This window comes from Echinops telfairi, unplaced genomic scaffold, assembly GCF_000313985.2.
Source record: "Echinops telfairi isolate 266 unplaced genomic scaffold, ASM31398v2 ScPeMD7_2573;HRSCAF=3158, whole genome shotgun sequence".
Lineage (NCBI taxonomy): Eukaryota > Metazoa > Chordata > Mammalia > Afrosoricida > Tenrecidae > Echinops > Echinops telfairi.
This window is the reverse complement of record NW_022106471.1, coordinates 9,574,563-9,589,554: the sequence shown is the minus strand read 5'-3', so window position 1 is coordinate 9,589,554 and position 14,992 is coordinate 9,574,563.

Sequence of the window (14,992 nt, the reverse complement as noted above, 5' to 3'; positions counted from 1 at the left end):
CAGGCATAAAAACTCCCCTGAACTATCATCCTGCTTACCCCATGTTCAACGCTTGGCCAGTCTTACTTCATCTTTAACCCCACCCCCTCCCCCAGCCCTGCCCCTGGGGTACTTGGAAGCAATCTTAGACCTCTTAATCCCAGTGCGGTCACCTCTGAAGGTGGGTCTTTGCGTGCAAACAGGGTGGAGAGCTGCAGTTCCATTCCACCCTCTTCATTGTGCAGATAAGCAAACCAACCGTGGCCCAGACAGGAGTGGGAATTTGCAAAAGCCACACAAGCGGTCCCTTCCCACCTTCACATTCCATAAATACATGAATTTGGAAGCACCATGGAGACTCCTGGTGGGGCCTCTGACCCAGGTGCCAACCCAAGGTCTCTTCTGGCTCTTGGCAGAACCCTGCTCTGCCCTTGCTTAGCTGCTGCTGTTGAAGCGTGCTGGCCGAGGGCCTTGTCTGAGTCCTCGCTCATGCTCCCAGGCCCGTTGGTTGAAATACAGGGCTTCTGTTCTCTGACTGTAGGACTGGGTGGGGATGACTCAGGGCTGAAGGAGCTGAGCATTTCTGGCTCCCTGACTCCTCAGACCTCCAGGCCAAGCATTCGCAAAGGTTCAAACGCTCTCCGCCAGCCAGGTGGCAGGGCCTTGGGCACTCGCTGAGCTTCCCACAGGAACCTGTGGACAGGTGTGCCACCCTGCCATGGGCTTTCTTCTTTCTTTTCTAATCAGAGAACAGATGCTAATTGTGAAACCTGGGGCTTGTTGACTCGGGCTGGCTTTCAGAGGACTGGGATCCTCAGGTGCCCTCTGTGCTGTGGTCGGCCAGGGCCAGCACACATGGGGTGAGGACAGGGGCCCCAGGGCTGGGCAAAATCTTGTGTTGCAGCGCCCTTGGTAAATGGTGGGGAAGGGGTGGAGGGCTCGGAGGGGAGAGATTTCCTTTTTTCTCTTTATGAAAGCCTCCTTCCTTTCCCCCCCTGGACAAATGGACCCTCGTCCTGGGGCTCTTTCTTCCACGTGACCCTGTGGGGACAGCCAGAAGCCACCCACTCCCTGGCTGAGCCTGGAGAGCCTGTTTCCTTTCACTCGGGCCACCCGGCAGGGGGACGTGCCAGGTTGCCCGGCGGGGACACGTGGTCCTAGAGGTTACCCGCCCACGCCCTGTCAGGCTTTCAGAGAGACTTAGCCTGAAGGCCAAGGGACAGTCACACTTGTCCCCTAAGTACTGGAAGAAAACGTTCTGAAATAAATTGTGGTGATGATTGCACAACGCTCCTGGAAAGGACTGAATGATTAAATTGCACGTTACGTGACGTATATGCCAATAAATCTATTAAAAAAGAAAGATGAACTCAAACCTGCTATTGAGTTGCTTCTGGCCCATAGGGATCCTGTAGGACAGAAGAGACCCCATAGGGATCCTATAGGGACAGAAGTCCCTGTAGCATTTCTGAGGCTTTAGATCTTGATGGGAACAAACGGCTTCCTCTGTTTTCCAGCAGTTCGCCACTTGGCTCCTTGGCAACCCTATGGGACTGTTGCCACTGCCCTGTAGGGCTGCTGCTTCGGGATCCACTCTGCAGTGGGGCACAGCAGCCTCGATGGATGGGAGAGGCTCAGGTAGCCGCTGTGACTGGTACCAAACACGCATGCCACAGAGTGATGATGTGGCATTCCAACAAAAGCTGTGAGCAACAACAACAAAATTAGCCTCTTCTGCACACAAAAACAAAAACACTGCCATTAAATCAGTTCAGCCTCATAGCCATCACAAAGGGCAGGGTAGAATCACTTTGGTGGGTTTCCAGGACTGTCACTCTGTATGTGAGTGGAAAGCCTCTGTTTTCTCGTGTGGAGCAACTGGTGGTTTTGAACTGCTGACCTTATGGTGTGCAGACCAACACATAACCACCACGCCGCCGGGGCTCCTCGATTTCTGCTTATATAAACTAAAAGAAAACCAAGAAATCTCACTGCCATTGAGTGGATGAGGATTGATAGCGGCCCTAGAGGGCAGGAGGACTGCCCCATCAGGTTTCTGAGGCTGTGACGATGGATGGGAATAGAAAGCCTCGTCTTTCTTCCGGGCAGCAGCTCGTGGCATAGAACTGCACCCTTGTGAATTGTAGCCCAACTTGTAACCAAGACTTACATGCTCCGTAGAGGCGGGTCAACTCTGTCTTATATAGTTGCAAAAAAAAAATGAACCTGTGAAGAAATAAATGAAACCCAGCATGGCGTCTGGGGCCCTGACTTGAGCTCCTACTGCTTTTGTCACACCCCCTATTTGACCTCTGCTGAAGAGATTGCTAAAGGCTGCCTGGTGGCACAGTGGTAAAAGCACTCAGCTGCTAACCCAGAGGTCCACAGTTCAAACCCACCCTCCCCGCTGCAGGAAAAAGATAAGGTAGTCTGCTTCTGGAAGATCCACGGTAGAAACCCGATGGAGGCAGCTCTACTGCCCTCCAGGGTCGTTAGGAGGCAGGGACACTAGGAGTCAGGATCGGCTCAACAGTAATGGGTTTGGCTGGGTTTTGTATTCATCCTGGACAAACCTCTGAACAGAGGCGAGACCCGGAGGGAGAGCCAAACTCCACACTGCAAGGAAGGACAGAGCAGGCGCGCATGCACGGGAGCGCCTCGGGAGATGCTTGCCTTTCTCGATGCAGCAAGTCTGATTTAGCAGACGGGGGATTGTGGGTATGGCTCTAAGAGCACAGAGCGAGGGAGCCCTCAGGGGGGCAGGGAACTCCTCACAGGACAGAGCTAGGTGTCCTTGGAGCCCTGCCTGGAAGAGGCCTAACCTCATCCTGCCCACCAGGGTCAGCACCCGCCAAGGCAGGCAGCTACCTTCTTATTGCCTATCAGTGCCTTCCCAGAAGGTCGGGCCAGCCAACGCCTTTGTTTTTCCAGAAAACGTGCCAGTACATTTTCTGTTATTTCAAGCACAGGTTTAACTTGCATTTTACATAAATTTGCATGCTACACAGGCAACTCCCAGTATGCAAGAATGCAGTCCCTGGGCTGGTGGCTGGCATATTCCAGCCTCAGGCGCTGGCCTGCTGGAAGTGGAGTTATAGAGAGGACCCCACGCTTCCCTCAAACGGGCCACATTGTGCACAGTCACCTGGCCCTCTCACATGTGTGATCGTGGGAGGCGTCAACGTTGCTAAGATTAAATCCTCCTTTTCTCACGTCACTGTGTCGGCTACTCTAGCTTCCTGCTGAGCTTCTTCACAGTCAATTCTTTGCTTGCTTGCTTTTTTGGTAAAAGGAGGAATCCGGAGATTGAATTGCGCTGTGAAGTGGAAACATATGAGGGTGTGACCCTCCCATGTTAGGATTTTTCATCTTCTTCACTCTCAGAGTTCTTTGCAAGAGCCTTTATTTGAAGGAAACCAACCCCAAAGAAAGAAAGACCGGAGGTGATGGTTACCCATGTATGAGGTGAGGGACAGGTGGAGGTGGCACTGTCCTGGCTCCTAGGCACAGGAAAGTGGGAAAGGAGGCCCCAAGGCTTTCTTGCGGGCCCATGCTTCCTGGCCTTTGGAAAGAGACTGCAGCTAGTGCCCTTGAAGCAGGGAGTCTCCTGACTGTCCGGCAGCTGGGCCAGCCTGGGTCCTCCCTGCAGACTGACTGTGAGGTTGTCTCACAGTCTCTTTCCCTTCCTCCGTCCTTGAGAGAATCTAGTCCCAGGGGCTCTTGCTGATTGGGTTCCAATTCACAGCCACTGTCTAGGACAGAGTAGAACTTCCGGGGAACTTCCGGCCAGTCCACCCTCCAAGGCCCAAGAAGTCACCCATACCAATTAACGTCACGCGCCTCACCCAAGAGAAGCAGTTGCAGCCATCAAGTTACAACCAAACTCCCTGCCGTTGAGTCCAGGCCGATGCACAGAGCCCCAGTCCCACAGGGGGAACCGCGCCGTGGGTTTCCAAGACTGTAACGCTCAGGCGTGAATTAATGAAATGTTTGACCCGTATGTGGTCTGTGAATGACGTTATGAATATCCAAATGGGCCTTGGCAGAAAAAAAGAGGTTCCCCTCCCCTGCAAATGGGATGGGAGCAGACAGCCTCGTCGTTCTTCTGAGAAGTGGCTGGTGGATTGCAACTGCTGGCCTTGACGTTAGCAGCCTAGTAACCCTGCAAGACAGAATCCCACAGCGTTGCCTAGGCTACGATCTTTGAAGGAGCAGCTGGACGATTCTTTCCTTCAGTCCCTGATCTCTACAAGCCACCGAGCGGGGGAGGGGATAGCAGCTGAGCACTTAATCACTGTGCCGAGGGATCAGGAGTGTGACCCCGTGAGGGAGGTGAGCAGGGGCTTACTTCTTAATCGGTAGCGAATAGTTTCACACGACACCATGGACCACACAGCACAGGTAAGCCCCTGCTTACATGGCTCACTGGGCGCTCCGTCCCTGTCACACTCTACGTTTGGAAAGAAGCTTTGATGCAGTGGGGTTGAGAGGAGACAGATGCCAGCCGTACTTATAAGCAGAATCTTTTAAAAAAAAATCATTTTACTGCGGCTCTGACAGCTCTTCTAACATTCCATGCATCACTTATATCAAGCATATTGGTACATATGCTGCCACCATAATTTTCTAAACATTTACTTTCTGTTTGAGCCCTTGGTATTAGCTCCTCTTTCCCCCCTCCATCCCATCCTCAGGACCCCTTGGTAAGTTATAAATTATTATTGTTTTCATATCTTACCCCGACGATCGTTCCTTCTTCCTCCCCTTCTCTCCTCACCTGCCCCTGCCCCACTCTCCTGACATTGCTACTCCCATTTGTGTTCCTGAGGGTGTAGCTGACCTGGATTCCGTGTGTCACAAGCTATTCTCTGTACCGGTGTTCATGCTCCGGTCTAGCACTCAGTGAAAGGCAGGACTGGGGTCATGATCGTGGGGGGTGAGGAAGCCTCAAAGAACCAGAGGAGTATTGTGTGTGTCATGGGTGCTATACTGCACCCTGGTTGACTCATCCCTTCCTCGTAACCTTCTGTGAGGGGATGTCCTATTGCCGACAGATGGGTTTGGGGTCTCTGCTCCAACCCCTCTAGTTCTCAACAATATGTTTTATTTTTTGTTTTGGGTCTTCTGGTGCCTGTTAACTGATTCCATCGACACCTCATGATCGCACAGGCTAGTGTGCATCCTCTATGTGGGCTTGTGGCTTGGCGTCTCTGCTAGATGGTCGACAAGCAGAATCTTTGAGGTGGTGAAAGAAATGTGAAATTGTTCACTACAGAAGAGTAAGGGACACAATTAAGTGAGTTCTTGCCTGGCCTATTGGGTAAACCAACATTGAATTTATTAGTGGGCCTCCACCCCCAAACTGACCACTTATAGGGGGCACCTCTGTCTCTGTTCCAAGCACTTCCCTACTTGCTTCTCCTCCCTGATGGGTTCTTTCTGAGGCCTTGTTCCCAGTCTCTCCTAACTCAGAATTCTGGGTTGGCTGTGGAGAGGGAGTCAAATGGGACCTTCACATGGTCACCTTACAGAGGACACACACATCTCCAGTAAGGGTCTGGGTGAGTCCTACCTATCCCTGGCTGGTGCGGCAGCCTTTGAGGAACAAAACCCACGAGCATACTTTGGCCCTTGGCCTGTCACCTTTCAGGGAAAGCTGTGTCTATAGAAGAACAGTTCAAGGGCACAGCTGTCTTTGACCAAATGACAACCAGGCCCGACCTTGTCCAGAGCCCCAGGCATGCATGGGTGTTGGTGACACCACAGTGACTGGTGGTCCACCATTGGGGGCTGGGTCCACCCTGGAGCCCTCTGCACTGACCCACTTTCCTCTCTCATGATAACCTGTCAGACCATAGCCCCATCATGCGGGGCTGTTCAAAGAAGTTCTGAAGAGGTAGGGTGTGGGATACAGAAAGGTTGTCCCCCCATAATATATTTCAAACCTAAGATGTTGCTTGCTAACACATGGTCTATGACTATACACTTGGAGGTCAACTGCTTAAGGGTTATCTTCCTGAGGGTTATCGGTCATCTAGAGCAATCAGACCTTATAGTCTGTCCCAAAGACAAGGTTGAGCCAACTCAGGGAGGACCAAGGTTAGGCTGCCATCTTAACTTTAGAGTCTGCCCATCTTGTCACTGTATATCCCTAGTGCCTCCCCTTCCTACTGTGTGTACACCCCTAGTTCCTCCACCTCCTGTTGTGTGTATGCCTGTGGTACAGAGCCATGGTTATGATGTAATCAGGGGGGCTTCCACGTCCCCTAAGTGTATATAAGCCGTGATTGGAAATATATTCACTCTATCTGCATGGATCTGGCTGCTGAGATCATGGCCATCCCAGAGGTGAGCAATTGCATGCCTTATCTTGTCTGATGTCTCTTTAACTTTACCCCTCAATTACACAACCACCTCTTGGACCTGTTTGATTGTGGGGATCGTTACCCCGTAGTAGGGGCATTTGGCCTTATTACATGGTATTCTTCACCAATGGCTCACCAGGAACATAAATAAATAACAGAGATGAGGGTAACTTGGATTCTCTCTGAGGAAGAAGAGCAAACCTCTCCTGTCCTATGGGCCTCTCACCTGCATCTTTCCTGAGAATAGTACCTTTGGAGCAAGCAAAGGCTGTTTGCAAAGATACATGTCCCCATGTCCCCTTCCAGAGGCTGAACAGAGGCTTTCTCCATAGGAAGTCACACCAAGGGACTTCGAGTAGGGGACCCGAGCAATCAGAGGAAACGGCCCCTCTCAGCAGCAGGTTATGGGCTCCCAAGAGAATCAGCCCCCTGGCCTGTGGTTTATGGAACAGGGAGAGGTCCACAAGCAACCATCCAGCCACCTCTCTCTACCAGGCACTTCACATGCACAAGCTTTATGTTGAGAAGTTCAAGTGTCTTGCTCACCTTTGGGGAAGCTAAGTGGCCCCATGGGGAAATAAAATGAACACAGAGCAGCCAGAGCACTTACGGGCTAGCAACTCATCCTGTGACTTTAGACAATGCTCCTAACCTCGCAGAGACCAGTGAACTCATCGACGTTCGTTGCTAGGTACCACAGAGCCACTTTCCATCCACCACGACCCGATGTCCAACCGCATGACACACTGCCCAGCCCCGCACCGTCCTCACCAGGGTGGTTACGCTGGGGCCCCGTTGTTGCAACCACGATAGTAATACATCTCATCCAGGGTTGTCCTCTTTTTTGCTGCCCTTCGACTCTACCAAGCATGATGTCTTTTGCTAGGGACCAGTCTCTCCTAACAAAGTACATGAGACAAAAGCTCACCATCCTTGCCTTTAAGGAGCGCTCTGGCTGTACTTCCTCCCAGACAGGTTGTTTGTCCTTCTGGCAGTCCGTGGTACTTTCCATGATCTTCTCTAGCACTACAAATCAAATGTACCAATTCTTCTTGGTCTTCCTGATTTGATGGCCAACTCTCACAGCCACGTGAAGCGATTGGAAATACCGTGGCTTAGAGCAGGTGCACCTTCGTCCTCCAAGGGGCACCCTGGCTCTTCACTTTAAAGAGGTCTTGTGCAGCAGGTTGACCCTGTGCAATGAGTCTTTTCATTTCTCGGCTCCTGATTTTATGAGCATTGAGAAAATCCTTGACAGCTTTGATCTGTTCTCCATTTATTGTGATGTCGCCAATGGGTCCAGTTGGGAGGATTTGACATTGAGGTGTCATCCACACTGAAGGCTGCACACTTTGATCTTCATCAGCAACTGCTTCAAGTCCTGCTCACTTTCAGCAAGCAAAGTTGTGTCATTTGCATCTATCAGGTTGTTAATAAGCCTTCTTCTGATCCTTTTTTATCTAGTTGCCTAATTTTTCATATAGTTCAACTTCTTGGATTAAGTATGGTGAGACGATAAAACCAGAAGCATACCTTTCCTGATTTTAAACTATGAAATATGCCCCTCTTCTGTTTGCCCAACCGCTTCTTGACCGTGTGCTGGTTCTGCAGGAGCAGAAGTCATTGTTCTGAAGTCCCCATCCTTCTCAGTGTCATCTATAGTTGATTGTGATCCAAACAGTCCAATGCCTTTGAATAATCAAGAAAACACAAGTGAAACATTTCTTGATGCCAGTAATGATATCCCCTTTCCCACGTCCACTTCTGAATCTGGCTTGAATTCCGGGTAGTTCCTGGTCATGTACTTCTGCCTCGTCAACTCCCTGGAATTCAGTTGGTGCTCAATACATGCCCCTCTTCTGAATGAATGAAGTTCTGGTAGTGTGGTGGGCTACAAACTGAGCTGCTAGCCACAAGATCCTCAGTTCGAATCCACCGGTGGCTCTGCAGGAGAAAGATAAAGCTGTCTACTCTGGCAAAGCTTTAAAGTCTTGGAAACCCAAAGGGGCAGGTCTACTCTGTCCTATAAGGTCACATGAGTTGGAATCAACTGGCTGGCAGTGCAATGGAGGAGAAGATACTTGGGATGTGTCTTGAAAGATGGAAGGATTTAGGGAGGTCTTTTTGACAAGGGGCTGCTGAACCTGGACCTCAGGGCAGGCACACAGCAGGCATGGTAGGTGGGGGCTGGCTCATCGCTGTCTGCTGACAGGGCGGGTACAGCAGAGCACCTGGTGTCTGAGCCTTTCTCAACGGACTGCCGGTGTCGTCAGTGTATGGCATTTCAGGCCACTGGGCAGAGGGATTCTTGGGCCCATTAGCACACTGTTGCTGACTCAGATCCGTGCAAGAACTTGACTCAGTGACCCTGCACTGCAGGCTGGGCCAGGGAGGGCCTTCACAGAACTTGACTGGCTTTAGCCTCCCCCACGGGTAGCTGAGCGTGGAGGTGGGAACACAGACCTTTGGTTCAGAGAAAACCAACCAACCAAACAAACAAAAGAAAACCCAGCCTTTGCCATTGAGTTGATTCCGACTCATAGCAACCCTACCGGACAGACTAGAACTGCCCTTGTGGGTTTCTGAGACTGTAACTCTTTACTCGAGTAGCAAGCCTTGTCTTCCTCCTGCTTAGTTATATAAACCCAAGACCAAACTCATTGCCATTGAGTTGATGCGGACTCACATTGACCCTTTAAGGCAGGGTCGAACTGCCCCTGAGGGTTTCTGAGGCCCTGTCTTTCTCCCAGGGAGAGAGAGGCTGGTGGTTTCAAACTGCTGACCTTGCAACTAGCAGGCCAACAAGCAAGCACTACGCCATCACCCCCACCACCCCCCCTTTAGAGAAGTGGAAGGAATTTAAAGTTCTTTGTGGAAATAGGACCCATTCCCTCATTTATCACTCATCCGGTCTCTTCAAGGGTAATGTAAGACTTAATGCTCATCTAAATGGCTTTTTCCAGCAAAGGCTCCGAAGTGCCAGAGGGACTAAGAGATGCCACCAACAGCAGCTCCCTTTCAGTAAAAGAAGGGTGGCCCCGGAGACCCACAGCAGGGCCTCAGGGCTTCCTCTGAAGACTTGAATCATAAGCCCGTGTGGTCTGTGCCCCCCTTATAACTGCAGACTCTGGGCTCTGCATTATTTTGGCATGTCACTGAGGAAATACGGGAGGGCTCTGGCTGGCGCCTCCTGTCTCTGTCTTGCAAAGAAAGGTATTTGGGCCCCATCTAATCCTCAAGGAGTGGCACAGGCTAGTTCTGAAAGTCCTGCTGATTGTCACTTCACTCGTTCACTTACAAAAAACCCAAGGAGGGTATATTTATCTCCTCCAGACCCAAGATGTCCAAGGTTAAGGGGATCCCTCCAGGGCTCTGTCTTATCTCAAGGAACATAGGCAACAGAAGCAGTAGATTGCTCTTGGGGTCTTCCAGGTTCTAGTGGATCTCTCAAACAATGTCTAGAGCCGTGTTCGGTCTAATTGGGACATAAATATACAAACAGAATGGTTTCCCTTAGGGAGGATCCCCAAATCAGAACCACCTCACTGCCAACCAGTCCATGCCAACTCGTAGTGACCTTCCAGAACAGGGTAGAACTGCCCCTGTGAGTTTCCGAAAGCATAATTCTTGACAAGACTAGAAAGCCCCATCTTTCTCCCATGGATAGGCTGGTGGTTTCAAACTGGTGACCTTATGGTTAGCAGCCCAACGTGCAACCACTATGCCAACAGGGCTCAAAGAACAAGACTAGCACATCCAAGACAATTAGAAATAGATGGTGTCCATTGGTCAGTGTAAGACATGAAAAAAAAAATAATTTATAAATTATCAAAGGTTCATGGAGAGATGGATGGAAAAATGAGGAGCGGATACCAAGGGCTCAAGTAGAAAGAAAATGTTTTGAAAAGGATGATGGCAATAAATGTTCAAATGCCCTTGGCACAATGGATGTATGTGTGGATTATGATAAGAGCTGTATGAGCCCCCAATAAAATGATTTTTAAAAGAAGAAGAAGAAATAGACCATGTCCTGGTGATGGTTCTGTTTTAGAACTTGGCCCTAATGGCCCCTCTGGGAGACGCAAGCAACTGCAGCTGAAATCCCAGGAGGGACTGGGGTCAGAAGTTCGCTGGGAGACCGGGACTGCCTTTATCAACAAGAACCAAATCTAGGGAAGTTTCAAGATGTAGGACTTGGCAAACCAGGTGGCTTCTCACCTCCAGAGAACAGGTAATCTCTACCTTCCTCACCAATGAAAGAATATTCCATAACAGTAGCCAGCATTTGCTGGTCTGTCACTCCTTCCTCCCAGCAGCTCAGTGGAAATGAAGCAAGCAGCCGCCGCTGAAGCAGGCCCAACTCGTGGTGACCCTGCGTGGGCCAGAGGAGAACTGTGCTCCGGAGGGTTTTCAATGACTGATTTTTCCCAAGAGATCACCAGGCTTTTCTGCCACATGCCTCAGGGTGGACTCGACCTCCCAAGCTTTTCATGAGCAGCCAGGCCCTTAACCACTGCACCACTCATCAGTACTACTGATATCCCCTCCTTGATGCAGAGAAAAGTTGGGCCCTGAGAGGGTTGAGCCAGGCAGCCAGAAGCCAGGGTGCATAACTTCATTGCTCCATCTGGGGTTGGCAGTCTTTGGGAGCCAAGAACATAGTAGAGACTGCAGCAGAGGTGACCGGTGGCCCTGGGGCTTCTGGAAGGACACCCCACAGCACAGAACGAGGGAAGGCAACTCCATCAGAGGACTCACACCCAAGGCCTCATGGAAACAGAGCCCAAAGGTGCTCCTCACCCCATCCTATGAGGGAGAGGGCAGTGGAGGCATTCAGGGTTTCAGCTTCTCTGAGCCTTTTCTGACTCAAGTCTGATTTGTGTTCTTTCTTACTGACTTGGTGACGAAGTGAGTGAGTGAGCAGGCAGCTCAGATAGTCCCGGGACTGCCAGGACTGGAAGTGGGTGGATGGAGAACACATGAGTAAAGGAAATGCTAGTTGAACTAATTACCTGGTGATTTCGAGAACGGATCACAAAGGAGGACCAAGAGTAGGGTACTGACTGCGGTGACTTTCAGAAGAGACCAAGGGTTGGAGCTGACTTTGGCAACAGAGCTGCCTAAGACTGAGGGGGAAGCCTCAGCAGGAGGAAGGAAGGGTGCTGGAACAGTCACAAAGCGCTGCTGGGACATCACTTTATGGTCACATTGAGGATGAGGTGGGGGTCCAAGGTGACAGGGTAGAGAGACCTTGGCCATCACTTTCAGGAGACCCTGCCTGTCCAGCTTTGAAAATCTTTAAGGCCCTGAACAGATAGCCTTCAAAACAAAACAAAACCGCAACCCCAAATCCACTTCCATCGAGTCCATATCAGGTCATAGCAGCCCGATAGGACAGAGTAGAACTGCGCTGACCTTAGAGCAGTCGGTGGGCTTGAACGGCTGGCCTTGCCTACCCACCATGCCACCGCTCTGCAGGCCCTGTATAAATTGTCATCTTACTGCCTCCTTGTGAAACCAAACCCTACAAGGACAGGAAAAACCTGTTTGTTTGTTTCCCTAAGAGAAAACTTCCAACACAGTCGGTCTTGTATCCGGTTCCATTGCTAGAAACTGCACACATGGCCCAGGAAGCGGACGGGTGATTGCTATCTGTGGAGAACAGCCCTGTTTCTTGGAAACGTTGGCAGCTGCAGCACTGTGTCCGGGGTGTGCAAATGCTCTCCCACGCACCCCCTCGGAGGCTACTCCTCTCCCTAGAACAAGCCACACTGTCTTCCTCCAGGCCTTGAGAAGCATGGCAGCATTCCTACAGAAAATCTCCGCCACTAGGGGCCTCTGGCCTGGGTTGAATTGAGTGTGAGGAAATGCAGGAACTGAATAATGAGAGCCTACTTGACATTGTCGGATACTGGGCCCCACCAGCATGGAAAAAATCGGCCTCTGCCTTCAATACACCGCCTTCAAGAGGTTCACCGTACCAGGCTGCTTTGGGAGGTGGCACTGTGGTTACGCCTTGGGCTGTTCACGGCAAGGTCAATAGTTCGAAACCACCGGCAGCTCTAGAGGAGGCAGACAGGTCTTTTTGACTCCTGAAAAGAGTCACAGACTCAGAAACTCACAGGGGCAGTTCTACCCTGCCCTGTGGGGTCACGGGAGTGGGCAGTGAGTTTGGTCTCTGGTTGCTGCTGTTCCACATCCTGGCTCCATGAATGGTGCCTGGGGGCTTAAAAGCTTCAAGGCAGCCAGCCACCTGTTGGTCCTTATTTGCCTGAAACAGCCGAGGAAGGAGACGTAGGGAATGGACTCCAGGTTCAATTGTTCCTCTAACTTACCACCTCTGGGACTGTGAGACCAGAAGAAACGGATGGCCCCGACTGGTCATTTCCATTTTGATCAAGGATCCATCTGCTGGATCCTGATCAAAAGGAGGCACAATATGGAACAGAATTTCAAACTCACGTGGAAACCAGTCGTACTGGGTCCAGGGAGACTGGAGAACCCCCTGAAATGAATGACTAGAAAGAATTTGTAACTCTGAAACGGAAACTGTCCCATGAAGCCATGAGTGAATTAAGCAACCAAACACTCAAACCAAACCCACTACCAGCGAGTCGATTCCAACTCGTAGTGGCCCGAGAGGGCAGAGCAGACGGCCCTTTGGGCTTCTGAGACGTGAAATCCTTGTGGAGACAGACAGCCTCATCCTCCCCCTCGGAATGACTGGGGGCTCAAACCGTTGACCTTGCAGTTAGCTGCGCATGTTAATACAATGGAAGAGAAATATTTGTGTTGACAGGAGCCATGGTGTCAGAGTGGTTACCTTGGGCTGCTGGCTGCAATGTCAGCAGTTCAAAACCGCCAGCCTCTCTGAAGGAGAAAGACAGGCTTTCTATTCCAGTGAAGCATGACAGTCTCAGACACTCAGCGGCAGTTCTACCCTGTCCTACAGGGTTGCTATGAGTTGGCATTGACTCAATAGCAGTGAGTTTGGTTTGGGCTTTGAACTGCTGAACTTCCACTAACCGTCCATCAAGGAACCCCCTGAGCCCCACCAGGACTCCTTGTGTAGGTGCAGTCCTGGGAACCCCAATGTCCCCAGCTACACACAGCCCCACCCCACCCCCATCTCCAGGCTCTGGGCTCTGCTTCTAGAAGCCTCCCTGCTCCAGGGCTGTTTTCTAAGGCTGCAGCTCCCTGGCATTCCAGGGTGTCCCATTTGTCACCTCCGTGAGAGGAATTAACAGTTTTGCCAGGCCCCGTATAAACAGGAAGGCAAGCTGTTAACAAGAACCTCCTGCCCTGCTGCCAAGCCCCGCAGCTCCTTTTCCTCGGAGCCTGTCAATTGTGAGCAGAAGAAAGAGGAAACACATGCTCTCCGGGCTCTGTGTGATGCTCCTGCGGCCACTTGGATGCCCGTGTGGGGACTCAGCGACAGCTGTGGCTGCAGCTGGATGGTTTTGTCCGTGTTTCTGAGAGACAGCCAGGTTCGGGAACAAAGCTGGCGGAGGTGAGGCTGTGCACACTGAGGCCGATGAACCGCTGAGAGCAACCCATTGCCGATGGAATGGTGCCGGGGGCAGGGAGGTGGTGGGAGAGACAAGAATGCGCAGAACGACCTTAAACAAATGCTGAGACCAGGGAGCCAGCTCTCCATGGGTTCTGCAGACCCACCTCAGGGTTGGGGGTCCTGGACTGACCACTGCCCGCACACCCCACAGGGGTCCCACAGCCTGGTATGCTGCAGGTGGCCACAGTGTGCTAAACAAGATGGGGTGCCCCTCAGCCCTGGGGGGCAGCAGTTTCATCCATTGATTTGTAGAACTCAAACTCTGCCATGGAATCATTTCTGACCCATAGCGACCCTAGGACGGTAAAACTGCCCCATGTGGGTTTCCGAGATTGTAATTCTTGACTGGAGTAGAAAGCCTCATCTTTCTTGCAATGAGTGGCTGGTGGTTTTGAACTGCTAACCTTGTGGTTTGCAGTCCAGTGCATAACCTATCCACCACCAGGACTCATTGAACTTGCATATGCGGTATAAAAATGCCTGTTTGCTCTATGCCCTGGTATGTCAAAGGTTGGGAGGAGCTGGTGAATGACAGCCTCCCTGCAGGCTTGTGTGGGCTTCTGTTTAGGCACGGTGCCTAAGGCCAGGCTTCCCCTCTCCCCGGCAAGCTCTGGGGAGGCCGTTTACAGGGGCTAGGAGTCCTTTCTCCCTGGGAGATGAAACCGGCAAACTCGTCTGCTACCTGAAAGGTGACCGATACAAGTCCAAGAGGCACTTCAGGAGAAAGAGCTCTCCTTGTGAAAAAGCAGCCGCCGCAAGCCCACCGGAGCACAGTTCCACTCGGACACACACAGGGGGCCGCAAGTCCGAGCAGATTGAAGGCGACGTTTTCTCTTTTTTTTCTTTTCTGGTTATGACTCTGTGTTAGACTGGATAGACTAGAGAAACAAATTCATAGACACTCATGTGTCTGAGAGAACTTTATATACAAGAGCAATTGAATAGTGAGAAAATATCCCAGCCCAGTCCAGATCAAGTCCATAAGTCCAATGTTAGCCCATATGTCCAATACCAATCTATAAAGTCCTCTTCAGACTCACGAAATACATGCAATGACGCCGAATGCAGGAAGATCAGG